Source organism: Magnolia sinica, chromosome 9 (assembly GCF_029962835.1).
Source record: "Magnolia sinica isolate HGM2019 chromosome 9, MsV1, whole genome shotgun sequence".
NCBI lineage: Eukaryota > Viridiplantae > Streptophyta > Magnoliopsida > Magnoliales > Magnoliaceae > Magnolia > Magnolia sinica.
The window spans coordinates 42403941-42427172 of NC_080581.1; the positions used below are offsets into that span (position 1 = coordinate 42403941).

The 23232-nt window shown below is 39.0% G+C and overlaps 1 long non-coding RNA gene and 1 pseudogene across 1 annotated transcript; one reads left to right on the plus strand and one right to left on the minus strand.

Annotated features, from left to right (window-relative positions):
- Positions 1 to 3935: 3935 nt before the first annotated feature.
- LOC131254973 (COP9 signalosome complex subunit 2-like) lies at positions 3936 to 5451 on the plus strand (annotated as a pseudogene).
- A 1583-nt stretch (positions 5452 to 7034) lies between these two features.
- Positions 7035 to 8341, minus strand: LOC131255397 (uncharacterized). Its single transcript, XR_009176000.1, has 2 exons — positions 7877 to 8341; positions 7035 to 7785 (listed from the first exon to the last, which is right to left on the minus strand). It is a non-coding gene; the product is annotated as an uncharacterized LOC131255397 (long non-coding RNA).
- Between the last annotated feature and the right edge of the window lie 14891 nt (positions 8342 to 23232).

A 23232-nucleotide genomic window follows, 5' to 3' on the forward strand; every position in this document is an offset into this window, starting at 1 on the left:
TTAAATCAGCCTTATACGAAGCTCAGGTGGTCCACATCACAGGAAACAGTGTGATATTGAACGTCTGCCATTGAAACCCATTTGGGTCTTCACAGAGGTTTTAGATTATTATGAAATTTATTTTTCCTCTTCATTCCGGTCTATGTGACCTTATAAACAGATTGGATGGAAAACAATTGTTATGGTGGGCCCCACGTGGGACCCACTGATGTATGTATTGTATACCACACCTCCCCATGCATGGGCAGGTGGGACGGTTGGTGTACCTCACTACTTAGCTGCTGTAGTGGCGTCACCAAGTATGTGGGTCCCACCTGCTTTATCTATGCCGTCCATCCCTATGGGACCCACTATGATGCATGTGTTGCATCCAAACCACCCAGCCATTTGGCAAGCTTGTCTTAAGGCTGGAGGCTAAAAATGAGACAGATCTAGGATCAGGTGGACCACATTATCGAAAATAGTGGAATTTGAACGTCCACCATTAAAACCCTTGGACTACAGGGTTTAGACCAATATGATATTTGTTTTCCCTCTTAATCCAGGTCTTTAAGACCTTATGATTAGATCGAGTGGAAAATAAACTTGACAGTGGGCCCTGTGATTTGTTTAAACAGTGAGAATTATTATCTCCACTACTATTTGTGATATGGTCCAAATGATCCTTCAATATGACTCTTTTTGGGTTTGTATGAGGCCCATCTTGATGTATTTATGGCCCTTTGATGAGGCCCACCTTGATATATATATATATATATATATATATATATATATATATATATATATATATATATATATATATATATATATATATATAAGGCCCATCTTGATGTATTTATGGCCTTCCGTTGAGGCCCACTTGATGCATATAAGGCCCAGGTTATGCGGCCCATTTGATGTATTTAAGGCCCATGGATTATGGCTCATTTCAATGTACAAAAGGCCCATTGGTGCGGCTCATTGATGCAGCCCACTTGATGAATATAAGGCCCAGGTTATGCGGCCCATTTGATGTATTTAAGGCCTAATGGGATGTACTTAAGGTCCTTTGCAATGTGTGATTCCACCGTCGTTCGTGTAATGATATTTATGACGGGCCGTGCCTTAGGAGCAATGATCGTTTGACGTCCACATTGTAAGAATATTGTTGGTTAAATATCCGCATTATAACTCTCCCTAGGGCCCATTGATAGGCCCATACTTGTTATGTGTAGGCCATCTAAGCTTATCCTCATTGGAAGGATAGTTCATCACCATATATCATACTTAGTATAGCTCCATGATTCATGCTCATACGCATCATATGTATGCTTGATATGAGGAATGTTTAATCATAGCATAAACCGTTGGGCTGAGACATTTACGAGACTCCTTATGACACGGAGTGATCCACATGATCGCGTGGTACGCGCAAGATTGCTACATGACTGATGGTGTGATTCATGCGTCTCGCATTTGTGTGTCATGATCATTGTACGCCCTAGTGACATCAGGGTCGTGACTCCACAGGCACATCGTTGATGGCCGTATCGGATATCGAAAAACTTGGTTCTTGCACCGTGGGCATTTAGGATGTCCTTGAGTGAAAGTCCTAGAACCTTTTTAGTACCAAGAGATGCTCCAACATCTAAACCGAATGGATACACGAGCGCCCGAGTGCAGAATACCAGTAGGCCATGTCTCCCGAGTGAGGGGGCTATAAGCTAGGCTGAGTTTGACCAGCTTGCAAATGAGTCCGCTATCTATGAGCCGGGTAGGTATTGACATACTACTGGTCAGGCGGATAGTGTGGTCTCTTACACTTGCTGGGCTGTGCGATTAGGGAGGCGGCAGTCAGTGTGGAGTGTACTAGACCCCGGTGATATCCTAGAGAGAAACTGTATTGATATGTGTACTTGATGAGGACTGGCATGCTTGCTTTGCATCTCGCATACGACATTTGGCTACATAGGCCTCGCATCGCATGGCCTTGGTATAACTGATAGCATTCATGCCTCACATCACATAGCCTTGGTATGGCTGATTGTATTCATAGACTTACCGCATATTTCGCATTACTCTGATATTGTATACTTGGCACTTGCCTTGCGCATACACTTACACCACCCTCTAAGCTTTTGTAAGCTTATGCACGACCGTTGCATGTAGGTGTCATTGGATCACAGCAGCGCTGAGGCAGGAGTGCGTATCAGATCATTTTGGAGCTTTTTGATCACCCTGTATTTCCCTTTATGCATTATACTTAAAGTTTTTGATATAGTGGATATGTGGTGATGTTGTTTTGTGACTTGGTTATGCTTGTGGTTATGCTCTATTACAAAAAAATTCAAACTGAAAATCCTCCTTGTAGGATCCCAGGATCGGAATCTGGCATAAGAATGCTAGGAGCTGAGAATGGGGCACTACGGAGGCCGTTGGCGCCGGGTTCGGCGATCGGGAATTTTGTGAGCCCGTTTTCCGAGTTTGGGGCGTGACACTCATGGTGCGGACCTATACACAAGCATCACAACCAGTGAGAATTAGAAGACCCTATCTCTTCACACAATGAATTTTTGCTCAGTATGTAGAAAGAAGCAAGCTGCATAATGCAAAATCATTCATGCTAATGGAATCTTAAAGGATTGATAATAAGTTTTTACATAATAGCTTATGTTTAGAGGTGTACACAAGTTGAGTATTGCTCTGCTCGTGCTTGTGCTCGATATGCTTAGCCCTAGCTCATACTCGACTTGGGTCGAGCAAGCCCGAGCCGAGTCGAGTACGAGCAGAGTCCAAGCAGATTCTGAGCCGAGTTCGAGTAGAGTTTTCAAGTGCCAATTGCCATACGATTTTCTAGCCTCTAAACCTGACTTGAACTTAACTCATCTTCTCTCATCCATAATGATAGAAGAGAAATGGGAGGAAAATCAGACACTTAAGGGTCGTTTGACACCATGGATTCAAGGAATTTGAGGAGATTTTAAATCTCTTGGTTGTTTGGCATCTCAAAGTAAATGGGGGTTTCAAATTCCCTCATAGAGTGGTTTGAAATCCACTGTTAAAGCTTAGATTACATCTAAATTAGTCCCAAAATATTGTTTTTTTTTTTTAAAAAAAAAAAATTTGTAAATGTAACTGTCCAAAAAAGGCCCACTGGATAGGTGCTTACCGGGCAAGCTACGGTCGGGACCGGACGACCGGCACCAGAGAGGGCAAGGTCGAGCAGTAGGGACGACCGACGGCAAGGACGATCTACCACATCGGACGGGCATGGACGAGCGACAAGGAGGAGCTGCGGCACCGGGCGAGCAGGGTAGGGCAGGGACGACTGGACGAGCACGGCAGGAAGGAGAGAGAGAGAGAGGAGGAGGAGGAGGAGGAGTGACGTCCGGATGGGGATGGCCACTGGGCGCTAGTATGGCAATGGGAGGGGGATGGTTAGCATTTTTGAAGTTTGAAAGGGCGGGCGTGAAATGTAATAGAAGGGTATTTATACCCCTGGTCGAGTACCGAGTCGAGTATTGAGTCGAGTATCGAGTCAAGTATGTTCATGCTCTTGCTCGGCTCGTACTCATTTTAAGTACCTAAATTCTACTCATACTCGGCTCTAACTCACTTTGAGCAGAGTCGAGTTGAGTATTTTCGAGTCAAGTCGAGCGAGTAAATGAGTATTTTCAACTCGTGTACACCTCTACTAATGTTAGATTACAGGTAGAGTCAGTAGGACCTGTTGAGAAAATTTTCAAGAAAATGAAGAGTAGTGATTAGACAATTTTGACTGTGAAAACAATTCCCTGCAGGAAATTTTTTCTTTCATGTATGTTTACAAAACATTTTTCTTTTGTTGGCATAAGGATTTCTCAATAACATCTTAGAAGAAGCAAAAGACTTACAAAATCACTGGAAGAAGCGAAAGACTTATCTGAAATCACTGACTGCTGTTCTCGACCATATAGTGGTCTGCTAATGAATGAGTGAAGAAAAGGGAGAGCGGAGTTTGTCTTTCCTCCCAAATCTTCGAAAGAAACTCCGAAATCATTCAAACCCTAGAATCATTTTCTAGGGTTTATCTTCTTAACAAATGGAATCCTTGAAGGCTCGATAATCTATCACTCTTTCTCTTGAATCCAAACACTACATCTGCTAAATCCTTGCGGTGGCAACACCGATTTGAAATCATGGGTTCCGATGCAGATATGGAGGATTATGGTTTCGAGTACTCTGAGGAGGAACCCGAGGAGCAGGATGTCGATATCCAGAATCAGTACTACAAATCCAAAGGTTTAGTGGAAACTGATCCAGAGGGAGCACTTGCTGGTTTTGCTGAAGTAGTTTGCATGTAACCTGAGAAGGCAGAGTGGGGATTCAAAGAGTTAAAGTATACTGTTAAACTCTATTATTGGCTGGGGAAGTACAAAGAGATGATGGACTCTTATAGGGTGATGCTGACATACATCAAATCAGCTGTAACAAGGAATTACAGTGAAAAGTGTATAAATAACATAATGGATTCTGTTTCTGGGTCAGCAAGCCAAAACTTTGGTCTTCTACAAGAGTTCTATTAGACCATGCTGAAGGCCCTTAAGGAAGCAAAGAGTGAAAGACTGTGGTTTAAGACAAATCTCAAGCTCTGTAAGATTTGGTTCGACATGGGGGAATATCGGCGGATGAATAAGATATTGAAGGAACTCTACAAATCTTGTCGAAGAGAAGATGGTACAGATGATCAGAAGAAAGGCACCTAACTTTTGGAGGTCTATGCCATTGAGATCCAAATGTACACTGAAACAAAGACTGACAAGAAACTCAAGCAACCGTACCAACAAGCACTCCCGATAAAATCAGCAATACCCCATCCATGTATCATGAGTATAATTCACGAATGTGGTGGGAAAATGCACATGGCAGAGCGTCAATGGGCAGAGGCAGCCACTGATTTCTTTGAAGCTTTTAAGAACTACGATGAAGCTAGGAATCAACGACGTATTTAGTGCCTAAAATATTTGGTTCTGGCCAACATGCTAATGGAATCTGAAGTGAACCCTTTTGATGGGCAAGAGGCGAAACCATACAAAAATGACCCCGAAATCTTAGCAATGACAAATCTGATAGTAGCATATCATAGAAATGAGATATTTGAGTTTGAGAAAATCTTGAAGAGCAACAGAAGAACAATCATGGATGATCCTTTCATCCGAAATTATATTAAGGATCTGTTGAAGAATATCAGAACCCAAGTAATACTTAAGCTCATCAAACCATACACAAGGATCCGGATCCCCTTCATATCAAAGGAACTCAACGTGCCGGAGAAAGATGTTGAGTCACTTCTGGTCTCCCTAATTTTGGACAACCGTATCCAAGGTCATATTGATCAGGTGAATCAGCTGTTGGAGCGCAGTGATAGGTCGAAGGGGATGGAAACAGCTTAGGTCCCTCTACCAGACCGTCACCAACAGAGTAGGTGGATGATTCAAGCAGGTGTGGTTGAATTGGGGTGGGAAGCTTTCATTGATTCCCGGTTCCCATTTATTATAATGATTATTGCAGAGTTAAGTGAAGTTGTGAATAACAAGAAGGGATTTTCATTATAAGATAATTTGTGCAGGCTTTATGTGCATTTTGAGTACTGTTTTAGCTATGGCCTTTGTCATTTTGAGTGGTCTTACTGCTGTTTTTGACAGTTTTTTTTTTTTTTTTTTTTTAAGAATGAGTGAACAAATTGGCAAAAGATGGAGCCTTGTGTCAAATTGGCTTTTTTTTTCCTAAATAATATTCACTCATTCATAAAGAAAAATCTAGAGAACTGTTTATCATGAATCAATTCTCATTCTGCACGTCCTAGGGGAAATGTAAGGGAGCCCTTAAGGAAACCTTACGGAAATATCTTATTTTGTACCGTCCATTATTTAGTTGTCTTCAACATATTAACCTGCGATATTAAAAGGAATCAAAATAAGTGAACATAGTTCGCATCTTTTCTAAATTATCAAATAGATATCATCTACTCTAAACTCTTATTTTATTTTTATTTTTTTGTACTGAAGACATGAGGCAATTTCGATGTAGAACCAAATAGAGAAAGTAAACAGAGACTCTCTTCCATTGCATGTGGTCCACATACTAACCTTTAACTTCTCACCACTTGTCAATCATAGAGGCTTCAATTCCAAATCAGAACTCGCTTCAACTATTCCATAAGGTAAATGATCCACCTTAACCGAAGTTTCATGAGATTCCTGAAGCAGAGCAAATGGGGCAAAAACCTACACCACTCATTAAATAAGAATAAACACATCCATACACAAAATTCATTTCTGGTACATGAGAGATTCAGGGTTCAGCATTCATTTATGGCATATGGAGAAAGCTAGCAGTAGATTTTCATAGCAAGAATTTAAAGCATTCAAAATATATACCTTCTACACCTAAATCAGCTTGCTGGTGTATTGCAATCCTGGTGCTAGTTTCACCATGGCCCTTGCAATGGGAAAATAGTTTAAATAAGTTTTTCCCAAAGAATGATACCAATCACAAGAAGAAAATTAAAAAAGTTGAATTTTATTACCAAGCCTCACATCCATTACTTTGTCCATTCAAGATGGGACATGAGTGGTAGAACGGATGGATCATATAGTCCATTCAAGACAATCTTATTTGTCTAACTCGCCGTTCATAAAGAAAAAATAGTCAACAGGCTCATTTTCAAGTAGGATAATCAACCACTAGAATTGTTTGTCTTACATGGTTTTGTGCAGCCATCCATCTTAGGTGAGTCAAAACAAGATGGATGGCCTAGATTAATTTGCCATGGAACATATTAATAGATATTATTAATATGTATCGGGAGAATATGAAACTTTTTTTTGTTAAAAGATCAATAATTGCCAATACCTGAGACTGACTTGGTGTTTGAGAATTTAAGTTTTGCATTTCTATTTGGATTTTGGGGGTCCTGTACTACTGTCAACAGCATTGGGATCTAGACTGTAGTAAAATGAAAAACAAAATGAAAATAAAGAAAAAAAAAAGAAAGAAAAAGAAAGAGACAGATGTTATGAAGTAACATCTTTTATCAGTAAAAATGCAAATAAGAAAGGAAGACATTCTTGTACCTGTGTCATTACATCATCCATTACCAACATTTGTATCTTACTTAACAATGTACATGTACAAAAACAGGAGACAATATCTGGTTAAAGGCATGACTTGTTACTGAAATAAAAAAGAAAAAAAGAAAAAGAAAATGAAAAAGATAAATCAATATTGTTGAGAGCAAGTGTATAGAAATTAACCAGGGTTCAGTAACCTCAATCTCCGAATCCACCTTCCTCCAATCTAGCCCTTTCTTAGCTAAAACCTCCTCCCTCGAATGGCCTGCACTGAATGTGCTCGATCGAGTCCTTCCAGGCTCATTTGTAGATCCTCCACCTTCAACCCTTGGCGGATCCAAAACAAGCCGTGGCCTCTCACACTCCACATCTCGAGGTGGGCCACCTTGCCCCATCGATCAGAATCCATAACAAATCAAGCAAGAGAAAGCAACAACCTTTTAGGACTATCCAAACAAGTAATTTTAAACCAGGTGGACCAGATCATTTAAACTCAAACTCAACATGAAATGCTCAACAACTGGAACAGATAATAGAAAACCGTTAAACTAAATTCAGTACAGACCCTCCATAATGGCCTGATGAGGAAGAACATAATTTCCCTATAATCAAAGGAAGACATGGCCTCGAGCTCACGTTCCGACTGCTGCATGGCAACAAGGTTCTACCTGATCCTTGCATCAAGTCTACAAATCTGCAGGACAACACCCTACTAATGAGACTTCAATAGAATGACATTTCTTCTTTAAAGATTCAATTATAAAAAGCAATCCTCCAGAGAGAACCTGTTGCCGTGTGTTCGGATTCCTAATAGTATGCTCTTGTCAGCTTGATTTTCTTTGTATGCTGGAATGAATCAATCTTTACCTTTCTCTTCTTGGTATCCAACTTCAATCTACATGCATTAGCCTAGAGACCTTTGTCCCACTAAGAACTTTTCAATCCCCTTCAATATGTTCCAAGGCAGATCCAAAAGATGACAATTTGTCCTATACTCCCATTCTCATATCCAAATGTCAACAATCTTCAGGTCCTCTTTCGAGCCATTACAAAACCGTCATCGACCCATACAAGAAAATGCCCAACCATATAATCCACAATTAGATAATGAGTCCCACAATAAAATAAAACTCTTGATGGCCATAAGTGAAGTACAATTTATAGCTAATACATCCAGCAATTGCAATCCCATCTGAATGAGAACAATGCAACAATAAAATTCACTAATAGGAAAAAATGATCGATGCAAAAAATAATTTAGCTAGACATGTTAGCAAAATGATTGCTTTTGAGGTTTCCCATTGATGTGCTCATTGGAGATGCATATAACATAGATAACCACAGTGTCAAATTGGCCATTATGCCTTAATTATGGTAGGGAATGATATGCACTGGTTATGGACATGAGACACCACATCATCTTTTCAGCAAGAGTAATGATAAATTAGGGAAAGAAACCACCTGTAATTTCATAGAGACCACCTGTTAAGGGAAGGACATGAGCCAAGTCCCACACATGAGATCTATATATGATGAGGGACCTCTTCCAACAAAAAAAAAAATAGACATATTCCATTCACAATCCAACCAAAACAAATTAACAAGAAGTCATGTAACATTCCAAAAATTGAAAACCAATGGGTAGATCAAGAAAATCCAAACCTTTCCAATGGTAAAGAGAAGACTGGGCCATAGCAAGGAGACTAGAGTACCCTTCAGCATATGCAGAGCAAAAAATCTGATAAAAGACTGTCCATAGCTTGTATAAAAAACATTCATCAATTGACATCATTTCCAATATATTGCACTTTAAATGACACCGAATATTTGAGCCTATGATCCCTTATGAAGTGAATGATGATTAGCTAGTTCAACAACATCCCACTAGCTCTATACAAAAACACCTAAACCCACTAAATGCATCCAGACACACCATCAATAAAATCCTACATGCTATATTGCTCTAAATTGTCAAGCTGCAACACTCCAACTTTAAATAGAGCTAATGAAGAGGAAACACAGGAGATGATGCAACAGGGATTACCTGGAGGAAGGGGCCTAGCCCAAATGCTACATAGATTGGGGAAAAAACTTATTTGCTGGCGTTACTATTGTGGGTTTGATTGGGGAAAATTGATCAACAACCCATCTTCTGTCACCACGCCATTCGGGGCTGGCAGCAGTAACCGCTGCTACTGGGTTCGCCATTCCAATCGAAGCCAGGTTCGATTGGAGCCATGGTTGTCGGACCTTGTAGCCATTGACGGTGGCACTCCAACGGGCCATCTTCCTCTTCTTAGCACCTCCAATAGCCATTAATAGCAGAACTCACCTCCATATGCGACATCGGATTTCGGTGTAAGCAGCCATGGATGGCCCTAAGACTCACAATGAAACTCAGATCTGCCATGGCTTATAGTGGCAATCCGCCTCTTCCCCTGCTTGTCGACCACCATTAATGGCGATCCCATCCTCACAATCAGATTAAAAAAAACCTTGCACTGGAATTAGCGACAACCATGGCTGATGACTGGAAAACCCAATGGGCAGCAGTGATGGCTACTTTGTTCAGTCAGGATAGGTTTCTGTCGATGGTGGGGAAGATGCAGCGGGGTCACAGAGGCTAGGGTTATCCAACCCTGTGATGAAGTAGAAGTGGCTGCCTAGCCTTTTATGAGGGAGCGGAAGAGAGGGAGAGAGAGAGAGAGAGGTAGAGAGATCGAGTGGGAGTGGGAGAGAGATCGAGAGAGATAGGGAGAGATCGAGAGGGAGGGAGTGAGGGAACATGAGAGAGAGATTGGGTGTGCCTACAATTGGAATTAGGGCTTTTTTTCCTGGAACGACTCCAAATTTGGAACGGTATTAAGCCATTCCAGAACCAAAATCATTACCGTGCCTAAATGACATATTTGGTGTAGTGCTAGTGCAATTTTTTTTAGTTACACGAGGTAGAAATAATCTAAATATTCTTTTCTTCATCTTATTACCTCTTGATGTTAAGTCCCATGGTGTGATGGTCATGGCCCTCCCACGGCAACGAACCCCCTTCTCGTAGTGGCTAAGGTCTCTCCTGTGGTGGCCATGTATTCCCCGCCACAACTATTTCTTCCCGTGTGGTGGACGTAGCGGCCAACGAACCCCCTTCTCGTAACGGAAAATGTCTCATGGATTACAATGATATGAGTATCCTGCTGTTCGCGAAATGATTACCAGTTGTTAAAAACCTCCACCACTTATAGTAGGTCAGTGGCCTACTTGAGTGCTAGGGTTGGGCTCACTGGCTCACTTGTGGACTGAGCCCAGTGGCTTGCTTGTGGGTTGATGCTGATCGAGCTCAAAGTCATAGCTGGTCTTCTAAAAGTCTCTGTCCTAGAGGCAGACCTCAGAGATGCATCGCTTGATCAGAGGCTCAATGCTTTCCCTGCCCAGAACTTGGATAAAATGGGCCAACACCATAAGCAGAACCCCGAGCCACTTGACCAACCAGAGGTGGTGCGATTTGAGCAATTAGTTTAGCATGGTTCAAGCAACCTCCTTTTAAAACGCAATCCCCTGTAGACATAGATTTTTTTCCTTTTAATCAAGGATATTCTACATAATGTAATTAAGAGCTTGTGCCAAACTACAACTTAGAATGTAAAGAATTCAAAATCTCTGGAATAAGATATCTTCTTTTGTGTTCTACTCTTATGTGAATGAATATGGAATTAGGATTTGTGCTTGCCATGATTATCGATTGAGAATATATGATTGTCGTACGTATGGCAAATCCTTGTGAAAGGATTTGCTATAATACCTATTATAACTACTTTAATACATGTATGTTGATATGTGTAGTCTAAGTGTTTGATAAAATGCCTGAATGAGAAAATGCTTGTTGAAGTGTATTTAATTAGGGTGTTGAGATGTGATTCTCAATTACCTTATCTATAGTTACAGTTTCCTTCATGTAATCTATATCGCTATTACGTGCTTTATGGTTGAAATGCCTATGTATGTTGACATGTACACTATGTGTTTGTTAAAATGCTTAAATGAGTTTATATTTGGATTGGTTGTCACATGTTGTCTTTAACTATCACATGTGAATGCTATTGCTTTGGAGCATGATTGGGGCTACGATGTAGTCCAGGCAATTGGTAATGGTTTATGTTCGGTGGTCGAACTGTTTTAGCTACGACGGATACGTTCGGTGAATCCGAGTCGTACGATAATTATCGGTAGTGGTTAGGCCATGAGGAGTACGTATGCACTCCATGTCGATTAATTCAACAGCCACAATAAGCCCTGCGAACCCTAGAGACTTACAATGGCTATTCGTGTAAGACTAACTCCAACTACTTATGAGTCTAAATTGTGATCGCTCCAACTACTTACGAGCTTAAACTGTGATCGCTCCAACTACTTAAGAGCTTAAACTATGTGAAAGTGTCCAGTCCAGTCAGGTCTAGTCCAGTCAAGTTTAGTCAAGTCAGGTTTTGTCCAATCAAGTTTAGTCAAGTCAGGTTCAGTCCAGTCAAGTCAAGTCCAGTCATGTCAAGTCATGTCCAGTCAAAATGTGTTTAAACAAAAGTATATTTATCCTTTCGACAAGAGCCGCGGGTCTTTCTGTCTTTTGCCTTCCTAACGATGAAGAAATATGATCTCGCATAATCCTCAAAGATGGCAGAGAATAAAAAAGCAAAGAATTATTATTTTCTTCCGGACGGCTTGATGACTCAATATATTCTTTCAATTCCTTAAAGGAACGCTGAGTGCCATCCATCTTTCAAGAGTAGCAACATGCTTTGCTTTGTAAGTATTATCTTCCAAAGAAATCTTTATGCAAAACTGACCTAGACAGGGGGAGAATAATTTGTCTCTTCAAAGTAACCTATACCTTGGTCTTTCGGATAATTTCTTACATGCGGATAATCTGTCTCTTCAAAGTAACCTATACCTTGGTCTTTTTCATAATTTCTTACATGCGGCGGAAGAATATGTATAGCATAGTCTACTGGGCACACCAACGCATCCAGCAATAAGAAGTATGGACTGGAAAGTTATAGCCAGGAATTATGAAGCGAGATCTAGTATTGACATTAAATTTTTTCTCTAGTTATATGATCAGCTGGGATAATATGGTTCTCACCAGAACTTATTACCTTCTTTCAATGGAAGAGTAATGGACCTGATGAAGACAAGGAACGAATGTTCACTGAAAGAGATAGAATCATTGTCGATAACTTCTATATCCTCCAAAAAGCTAGCAAATGAAAATAAGTGTTCTCTATTTTTCTGAAACAGTAGAGGTCTAAGGAAAATATACTCCTAACCAGCCTATGAAGAAATGCCAAGGAGTGCAAGCTAGAAAAGACTCATCGGTTGAACTTTTAGAGCCGGAAATGACATCTCTGAAAGCATGATAAAATGAGCAAAGATTGCAACAAATGCAATGCAAAGCACACTGACAAGCACAGAGATGGAATGACTAAATCATTGTCATATTACAAATATTACAATTATTCTAAAAGCTTTCGATTTATTTCACAATTATCAATACTTAATTGAAACAAAATTAGAAAATTATGATATCTTGAGATACTAATTCCGATTAATTTGGCAGGAAAGATTACCATTCGAAATCTTAGATTATTCAGACTATGAATAAAGGAGACAATCGAAGAGATTGTTGCAATAGGAGCAGCATTAAAGAACAATTCCCTAGCCACGGAGTTCAAAGAAAGACTCGCTGGAGTTGATCAAAGAGATTGTTGTAGCAGGATCAGCATTGAAAGACAGTTCTCTGATCAAGTTACTTAAAGATGGATCACCACAGTTGTTACAGTGACAAGTTTTGATGAAAAGAGAATTGTGCGAATAAGGGAGTTAAAACTGTGGAGGATGTAATTGTAGCTCTGTTTGTAGAAAGGCATTCTATTTAATTAACCGCTATGAAGACAGAGTACTTTCAGTACTGCTTTATCCTCCCTATTGAACCATTCACTCAGTGCTTCTGACTGGGGGCATTCAGTCTTCTGTTTGAGCGCGATCATTCAGTTTTTTGTTCGAGCATGAGCATTCAAGTCTTCCATTCGAGCATGATTGTCCAGTCATCCTTTAGTTGTAATTCATTTGAGCTTGATTCCTAATTGTGAGTTCGGTATTTATAGCTGACGGGACCCGATTGTGAGTTGTGCAGAAGGAGTTGTGTGGAGCCGCGTAAGTTTGCTCACAGGCAAATGATTTTAATCCTTTAAATTGACCTGATGAGTGGTCAAATCTTGGATCAAGGGGAAATTTGTTAGAGCATAAAATTTGGTTAAGGAAAGGAATCAAAGAAGGAAGGTCGAAGATTAAAGTGAAAGAGAAGTCAAGTTGTGCGGATCACAAGTTATGCAGATCAGGAGTTGCGCGGACCGGGAGTTGTGTGGGATTGCGTAACTCATCATAATTGTGCTAACCCGCGCTACTCTCCTCAGAGACAGTTGGATAGAAGGTGCAAAGTGGGGTTCATAGCATGGGATTCGTGGGCCCACATGTGCAGAAGCCTATAAATACCCCCTTACCCCCTCATTCTCATGATCGGATGTTTGGAAGACCAGTGCCTTTGACAGGTGCTGGAGATGGAGAGGGAGAGAGTGTAGAGCTTCAAAAGGCCAGGCCGTAGTTCTCCTGGCAAGTTGCGCGGGCCCACGTAACTCCTCGGCCCGCGCAACTCATGGAGGAGTTATGCGAGTACTCTTTTGAGGCAACACTATGTTACATTTTCTCAAGTCTTAAAGCCGATTCAGATGTTTCAAAGGGATCCCGAACTCCTTTATCATGTTAATGAGGGATGAAGAGCATGGAAGGCCCACACAACTCATCTCCCCTGGGGACATGACTGATATGAGCTGGAATGCTGCTGAAATTCATATTTGAACTTATTCGATACTTATACTTCTACATTTCTAGAAATTCAATCCCGGAATCAGAGGATCAAAAGGATGTACAGAACTCAGAATGAATAAATTCGATGATTGTTCTTAGTTCTTTCTTTTTGTCATTATTAATTGAGATAATTCTCTGAATCAAATGCATTTCGTTTCTGGTCGAAACAACCACATATATGGCTTAATTGAAGACATGTTTAGGAGTGAGTTAGTATAAAGTTAAAGGTTTTAAATGAGCAAGCGATATTCTTGAAAGGACATGAATGGAGTGAAGGATATTGCTTGTAAGATTTAGAGCATGGTGAATAAAGTGTAGATGTGTGCCTCTAGAATTTTTTGAAATTGCCTTAACTTTTTAAGCCACTCGTCGGATAAGCTCGAATAGGATAAAACGATTGAGAAAGATGCTGCTTGTGGAGACGTATAAGAATAGTCATGATACACTGGTTAAAATTTTGGACAATCAACTAATGACATATTCATACAATGAGCATTGCGAAAATGAGGAACATGAGATTGGTGTGTGGCAAGACAAGGAGAAAATTAAGAATGAATGCTTTCAAGGAAAGTTAGGCGTAACACCAAAGGTAATAAGATTGAGATTTTTTTATCATATGTAACGAAGATAAGGAACTGAATGGGTTTGAAGGACTTGGTTCATGTTGAAGGCGAATAGTCATGATAAACTGGTTAAAATTTTGGACAATCACCTAATGACATATTCATACGATGAGCATCGCGAAGATGAGGAACATGAGATTGGTGTGTGGGAAGACAATGACAAAATTAAGAATGAATGCTTTCAAGGAAAGTTAGGCGTAACACTAAAGGTAATAAGATTGAGATTGTTTTGTCATGTGCAACGAAGATATGGAACTGAATGGGTTTGAAGGACTTGGTTCATGTTGAAGACTCAATGTGTGTGTACACACACACACATATACATATATGTATTATATATAGGGAAATGGTACTATAAGGTTGACCTCATGGGAACTTCCCATGAAGTCGAGCTGTGTGGGCCCCACCGAGATGCGTGTCAAACATCAACACCGTGAATTTGATGGGTCCCCTTTTGGTTATGGGATATCTCGAAAATCAGCCGTATATGGACAGGTGGGCTATACCATCTAAAACCATTAGAAGACATGCCTAAAATATATAAAAGCACTTGGTGGGGCCCGCCTAAGTTTTGGATGTAGCTAAAACTTGGTCTGACCCCTTATCCCAGTGGGACACACACAATGAATGGGGTGGATTTGTGAACCACATCTCAGTGGGCCCAACAAATGATTATGAATGTTTTAATGGGAGGGTAGCCTCTCTCAACTATGGTATGTGGTGTGGCCCACCCAAGTCATGGATTGACTTGATTTTTAAGCCTGTAGCCCACCATGGAATGGTGCATCAAGCTGAATGGGTAGGATGTTTGATACACATGACGGTGGGGCCCACACAGCTCGACCTCAACTTAAACCACCTAACACTATCAAAGCTTAAATCTTTTATTACTACCTCCACCCATGTACCTAAAGGCATTTTATTTACACTTTTGCCCTTTAATTTCTTTTCTTTTTTGTTTTTACATTAAACATCCCGGTCGACTTTACCTCATATTATTATTCATTAGAGTTACTCATGACTTTCGTTGAATTATTTGTTTTTAGTTACGTCATTCCTTGTCTTCTTGGACTGAAATTTCACAAAACTATAGAGGTATACAACTCTACTACATTCACCTAGCTATAAATTTATACGTAATATCTTTCTCGATCGCATAATTTGTCTACATTTAACTTTTTTGGTTGTGCTCCCCCTCTCAATTGTTCTCGGTGGTCTCGTCCATTTGAGTTTCCATTTGGATAAATTTTTAGTTCTATGGGCATTTAAAAATAAAAAAAAACTATTACCATGTGAGCGTGGAGGTAGAAAGAAATGACTTGAACGCCGATAGTTTAACTGAAGATATGGTCCTTAGACAGAAATTTTACCAAACTATAGAGGTATACAACTCTAGTACATTCACCTAGCTATAAATTTATACGTAATATCTTTCTCGATCGCTTAATTTGTCTACATTTAACTTTTTTGGTTGTGCTTCCCCTTTCAATTGTTCTTTGTGGTCTCGTCCATTTGAGTTTCCATTTGGATTAATTTTTAGTTTTATGGGTATTTAAAAATAAAAAAAAAACTATTACCATGTGAGTGTGGAAGTAGAAAGAAATGACTTGAACGCTAATAGTTTAATGGAAGATATGTTCCTTGGCGGAGTAGCGTGACATAATAAGATTCATGTAGTTGACCAAATCAGTTGGGAGAGTGCTTCGATGATGATAATGAGGATGAGGATGACGTATGTGTGTATATCATCATCGTCATCTAAGCACTATCCCAACTAATCTAAGCTTTATAATTATGTTATGTCCCTCCAATCTATCTAGGTTGTATCATCAACTAAATTGTTAGTGCTTAAATCTTCTGTTAGAACATCCACCCTTTTTACCCTTCAACCAACTAATCAACTCCTTCAAACCTGTTTAATTCCTTATCTTCATTGCACGTGGCCAAATCATCGCAATCTACCTTTGGTGTTACTCCTAACTTTTATTTAAAGGATTCATTCCTAATTTTGTTATTCATTGTCTTCCCACACATTCATCTTTGCTTCCTCATTTTTGTGATGCTCATCGTATATGTCGTTTGGTGACTATAAAATTTTTTAACCCATGTATCACGACTATTCTAATAAATAGTAATTAGTTAGTATTAAAAAAATTCAGATTTTTTTTTCCTTTATTAACAATTTTTTCAAATTTTAATTAAAAAAATCATCAGCTTTAGTGATCGCATAAGCAATCAACCCATGGTTATGGCTTATGTGATTTTATTTGATTTAACAACATTGCTCATCCTATGAATTTGTTATTCCACATATGTCCAATCTGACCCATAAGTCATGACCGGTCTTCTACCTATCATATAAAATTTCTCTTTCAGTTTTATTAGTATAAGGTAAATTTACAAAATTTCAAATTGCCACATCTACACTTTATTCGCTATGCACTAAATCTATAAGAAACATTTTTCTCAATCACTTCATCCTGGTCGGGTTTATCTGATGAGTGGTTTAAAATGGTACTTTAGGTAATTGAACAAAATTTCAGAGGAACACATCTCCACTTTATTCACCATGTTCTAAATCTTACAAGCAATATCCTTCGCTCCATGCATGTCCTTTTTAAGACTATTGCTTGTTCATTTAAAACTTTTAAATTGTGCTAACTCACCACCAAACTGTATTCTTAGTTAAACTATATATGTTCTTAAATCTTTTGTTAATACCACCACCCATGTCCCACTAGGCCTTTTATTTTCCCTCTTACGACCTTCAACGTAAACCAACTAACACAATCAAAGCTTAAATCTTTTGTTACTACCTCCACCCATGTACCTAAGGCCTTTTATTTGCAATTTTGCTCTTTATTTTCTTTTTTAAAAAAAAAAAATTTTTACATTTGAAAATCATCCCGGTCGACTTTACCTCATAGTATTATTCATTATTGTTACTCATGACTTTCGTTGAATTATTTGTTTTTATTTATGTCATTTTGTGTCTACTTGGACAGAAATTTTATAAAACTATAGAGATATACAACTCTAGTACATTCACGTAGCTATAAATTTATACGTAATATCTTTCTCGATCGCTTAATTTGTCTACATTTAACTTTTTTGGTTGTGCTCCCCCTTTGAATTGTTCTCTGTGGTCTCGTTGATTTGAGTTTCTATTTGGATTAATTTTTAGTTCTATGTGTATTAATTTTTTTTTTAAAAACTATTACCATGTGAGCGTGGAGGTAAAAAGAAATGACTTAAACGCCGATAGTTTAACTGAAGATATTGTCCTTGGCGGAGTAGCGTGACATAATAGGATTCATGTAGTAGACCAAATCAGTTGGGATAAAATGCTTTGATTATGATAATGAGGATGAGGATGACGTATGTATGTATATCATCATCATCATTTAAGTACTATCCCAACTAATATAAGCTTTACAATTATGTTATGTCCCTCCAATCCATCCAGGTTGTATCATCAACTAAACCGTTAGTGCTTAAATCTTCTGTTAGAACATCCACCATTTTTAGCCTTCAACCTACCAATCAATTCTTTCAAACCCGTTTAGTTCCTTATCTTCATTGCGTATGGCCAAATCATCTCTATCTTATTACCTTTGGTGTTACTCCTAACTTTTATTTAATGGATTCATTCCTAATTTTGTCATTCATCGTCTTCCAACACATTCATCTCTTGTTCCTCATTTTTGTGATGCTCATTATATGGATATGTCGTTTGATGACTGTAAAAATTTTTAACCCATGTATCACGACTATTCTAATGCATAGTAATTAGACAGTTTTCAAAAAATATTAGATTTTTTTTCCTTTATTAACCATTTTTTCAAATTATAATTAAAAAAAATCATCACCGCTTTAGTGATCGCATAAGTAATCAACCTAGGGTTATGGCTTATTTGATTTTATTTGATTTATCAACACTGCTCATCTTATGAATTTGTTATTCCTCAAATGTCCAACAATTTTCCCCATGACTCATGACCGCTCTTCTACCTATCGTATAAAATTTCTCTTTTAGTTTTGTTAGTATAAAGTAATTTTACAAAATTTCAGACGGCCACATCTACACTTTATTCGGTATGTACTAAATCTATAAGAAACGTCTTTCTCAATCACTTCATCCTGTTTGGGTTTATCCAATGAGTGGTTTAAAAAGGTAATTAAGGTAAACTAACAAAATTCCAGAGGAACACCTCCACTTTATTCACCATGTTCTAAATCTTACAAGCAATATCCTTAGTTCCATACATGTCCTTTTAAGACTATCACTTGCTCGTTTAAAACTTTTAACTTGTACTAACTCATTACTAAACTGTATTCTCAGTTAAACTATATATGTTATCAACTCTTTTGTTAATACCCCCACCCATGCCTCATTAGGCCTTTTATTTGGCCTTTTACGACCTTTTACTTAAACCAACTAACACTATCAAAGCTTAAATCTTTTGTTACTACCTCCACTTCGACACATATTTCACAAAACTATAGAGGTATACAACTCTACCACATCCACCTAACTATAAATTTATATGTAATATCTTTCTCGATCGCTCAATTTGTCTACATTTAACTTTTTTGGTTGTGCTCCCCCTATCAATTGTTCTCTGTGGCCTCGTCCATTTGAGTTTCCATTTGAATTAATTTTTAGTTCTATGTGTATTTAAAAATAAAAAAACTATTTCCATGTGAGAGTGGTGGTAGAAAGAAATGACTTGAACGCCGATAGTTTAACTGAAGATATGGTCCTTGGCGGAGTAGCGTGACATAATGGGAGTCATGTAGTTGACCAAATCAGTTAGGATAAAATGCTTTGATGATGATGATGAGGATGAGGATGACGTATGTATGTATATCATCATCATCATCTAAGCACTATCCCAACTAATTTAAGCTTCACAATTATGTTATGTCCCTCTAATCCATCCAGGTTGTATCATCAACTAAACTGTTAGCGCTTAAATCTTCTATTTGAACATACACCCTTTTTAACCTTTAACCAACCAATCAACTCCTTCAAACCTGTTTAGTTCCTTATCTTCATTGCACGTGGCCAAATTATCTCAATCTCATTACTTTTGGTGTAATTCCTAACTTTTATTTAAAGTATTCATTCCTAATTTTGTCATTCATTGTCTTCCCACACATTCATCTATGGTTCCTCATTTTTGTGATGCTCATCGTACGATATGTCGTTTGGTGACTGTAAAATTTTTAACCCATATATCACGACTGTTCTAATACATAGTAATTAGATAGTTTTCAAAAAATTTTAGATTTTTTTTCCTTTATTAACCATTTTTTCAATTTTTTTTTATATTTTAAAATCATCATCTTTAGTGATCGAATAAGCAATCAACACAGGGTCATGACTTATGTGATTTTATTTGATTTAGCAACACTGCTCATCCTATGAATTTGTTATTCCTCAACTGTCCAAAAATTTGACCCATGAGTCATGACCGGTCTTCTACCTATCATATAAAATTTCTCTTTCAATTTTATTAGTATAAGGTAATTTTATAAAATTTCAGACTACCACATCTACACTTTATTCGCTATGCACTAAATCTAAAAGAAACATCTTTCTCAATCACTTCTTCCTAGTTGGGTTTATCCGATGAGTGGTTTAAAAAGGTACTTGAGGTAAATGAACAAAATTCCAGAGGAACACATCTCCACTTTATTCACCATGTTCTAAATCTTACAAGCAATATCCTTCGCTCCATGCATGTACTTTTAAGACTATCGCTTGTTCGTTTAAAACTTTTAACTTGTACTAACTCAATAGTAAACTGTATTATCAGTTAAACTATATATGTTCTTAAATCTTTTGTTAATACCACCACTTATGTCCCATTAGGCCTTTTATTTGCCCTTTTGTAACCTTCAACTTAAACAACTAACATTATCAAAGCTTAAATCTTTTGTTACTACCTCCACCCACGTACCTAAAGGCCTTTTATTTACACTTTTGCCATTTATTTTCTTTTCTTTTTTGTTTTTATATTTGAAAATCATCCCGGTCGACTTTTGTAAGACCTGACCTGAGTTTGCATATGTGCATGTGTGTGTGTTAGTATGCATTTCATTTCTTGTGGTCCCGCGGTCCTACCGGTCGAATTTCGGTGACCCGCGACCCTCGGATTGTGTTTGTGATTATCCTTGAGTCCGGTCACGTAGACCCGACTCGGATCGAGCCGAGGCCTATGCCGTGTTGTCCGCTTCGTCGTTGCGGTTCCGATGCCATGTCTTGTGCGTCCATCTGACGTGTAGATCATAATATGTAGGCTTTTCATTTCTAGCCCTTGATCATGATCATGTGGCCCACCTAGTGTAGAGGACATGTTTTTTAAGATGGCCACCCACTTTTATGCAAATTCCAACACACACCACCCACACACTACCTACACCCCATCCACTACACCACCCACTACCCACACACTACACATCCCTACCCCAAGCCTATGAGTCTATGATGACATTGTTTATATCACCCTAGTTTCATGATGGATTTGCCTATCTTAGGAGAGAGAACTCCCGATGACTCTCTCTCTCTCTCTCTCTCTCTCTCTTTTCTAGCAATTTCTCTTCTCTCCCTCTCATTTCTCTCTACTCTTTTCTCTCTCTTCTCCTAGCAACACCTTCACATGTCCCCACCTTCTCCTTCTATCCAGCCCCTTCTCCCTCTAATCCCCTCCCATCTAACCTTCAACAATCCATCTCACCCATTGAAACATGTCCCTTGGAGCATGAAGAGTAGATTGATGTAACTTTGGAGTAGGATCCATTAAGGTGGGTGTTTCTTCTTCTTCCCTTTCTCCCTTTCCTTTTGTTACATGAATAGAAGCATGTAGGACCCACCAATCCATGGTGGAGGTCCTACACGGCTCCTAGGATGGAGGTCATGGGCCTAGATCTTACTCATTCCTTCCATGGTGGGCCATTCTCCATGGACTCACCATGATATACTTTCTTTTCATTCGAGTACTCATAGGCCATTTAGGTCTTTGCATGCATAATAGGGAAAGGTGTCCCCACCCTCCAACAACTTTTCTTGATGAATAATAGCTTGCATGTAACATATGTACATGTGGATGGCATGGATTGTAGTATGGAAGGTCCATTAGTGGCGGGAACTTCCAACAATGGCCGGATCTTTCTCCTTCTCTCTCCCCTTCTCTCCTTTTACTTCTATTTATTTCTAATGTAGTGTGGCCCACTAAGAAGGTCAGCAACATCTCAGATCCATCAGGGAGATGGGACGTCCAAGCCCACCATGCATGCATGGGTTGTGTGGCCTCTAAACTTGATTTATCATGGAGATTTTAATGCACTAATGGATCTGAAATTTTGCTAACCCATCACGGTAGACCCCACTCAATGGATCAGGGTATTAAACCCTTGGATTTATTTATATGGGCTGAAATATGGATAGCATATGTTGCTGTCCATAATTCAGACCCAGTTGGAACATGACTTTTGAGCTAATGTTTGGATCTGTTTGCATGCCCTTTTCTCTCAAATTTTCTTAGAGATTTTGCAGTGCATGGACCCACTTTGATGTGGAATGGGGCTCACACAATTTCCCCCATGATTGAGACCCATGGGATGGGCCAAAGTGGGCTAACTGTCCAAAAATTTCTGGACAGTTCAGCAACACTATAAGTTGGAAATGAGCATTTTTACCTGAGTTTCTGGAATAAGTGGGCCACCCCAGTGGACCCCACTTGTTGTCCAGATGTAGGGCCACCTTTTTTCCAATTTTCCAAGGGTTTGGGTGGGTCCAACCCACCCCATGTGGTCCCAAACATAGGGACAGTCACATTTCTAGCAACATTTTTTTAGCGGTAGATTTCTTCAAGAATACCTATTTGTCCATAAATTGCAGGAGTTAAATAAAATATTTCTACCATCCAAAAAAAAATTTAAATTTTTCAAGGGAGTGTCCCACCCATGGTAGGACCTACCTGCAAAATTTTAAATCCAATGGACCCCATTTGGGCATCCAAAAGGGTGGGCCAACATACTGGAGTGCCAGAAATTTCTGCTGTGCAGTCCAGCAGCATAGTCCCATGAAAAACAAAGTTTTAAAAATACTTTATAAGAAGGTGAGATATATTTTTAGGTCCTACCTTGTTGTAGGCTTGATGAGGGATCATGAATCCAAATTTCAGGAATTTTGGAGGCTTAGAACCCACCCATTGGATGGCCCAAATTCAGCACAGTTGTATTCCAGCAATATTCCACCCTAGACAGATTCTATTATTCAAATTAATTAAAATACTTATGGGTATCCTTAAATCATGAAAATTTACAGAGAGGTGGTCCACCAATGGTGGGACTCACCTACATATTTTTGGGACTAATATATTCCTATGCACACCGTGGCAAAGGCCGGACTGGCCCACCATGTTGGGACGTCCAGGTCTGTCTGATTTTCTAGACAGACTATTTTATTTAAATTAATTAAAATACTTTTAGTTATCAAAAAATCATGAAATTTTGTGCAAGTGTGGCTCACCTATGAAAGGACCACTATAAATATTTGTAGGGCCAATGGGCTCCTGTACTGACCGTGGTATGGCTTG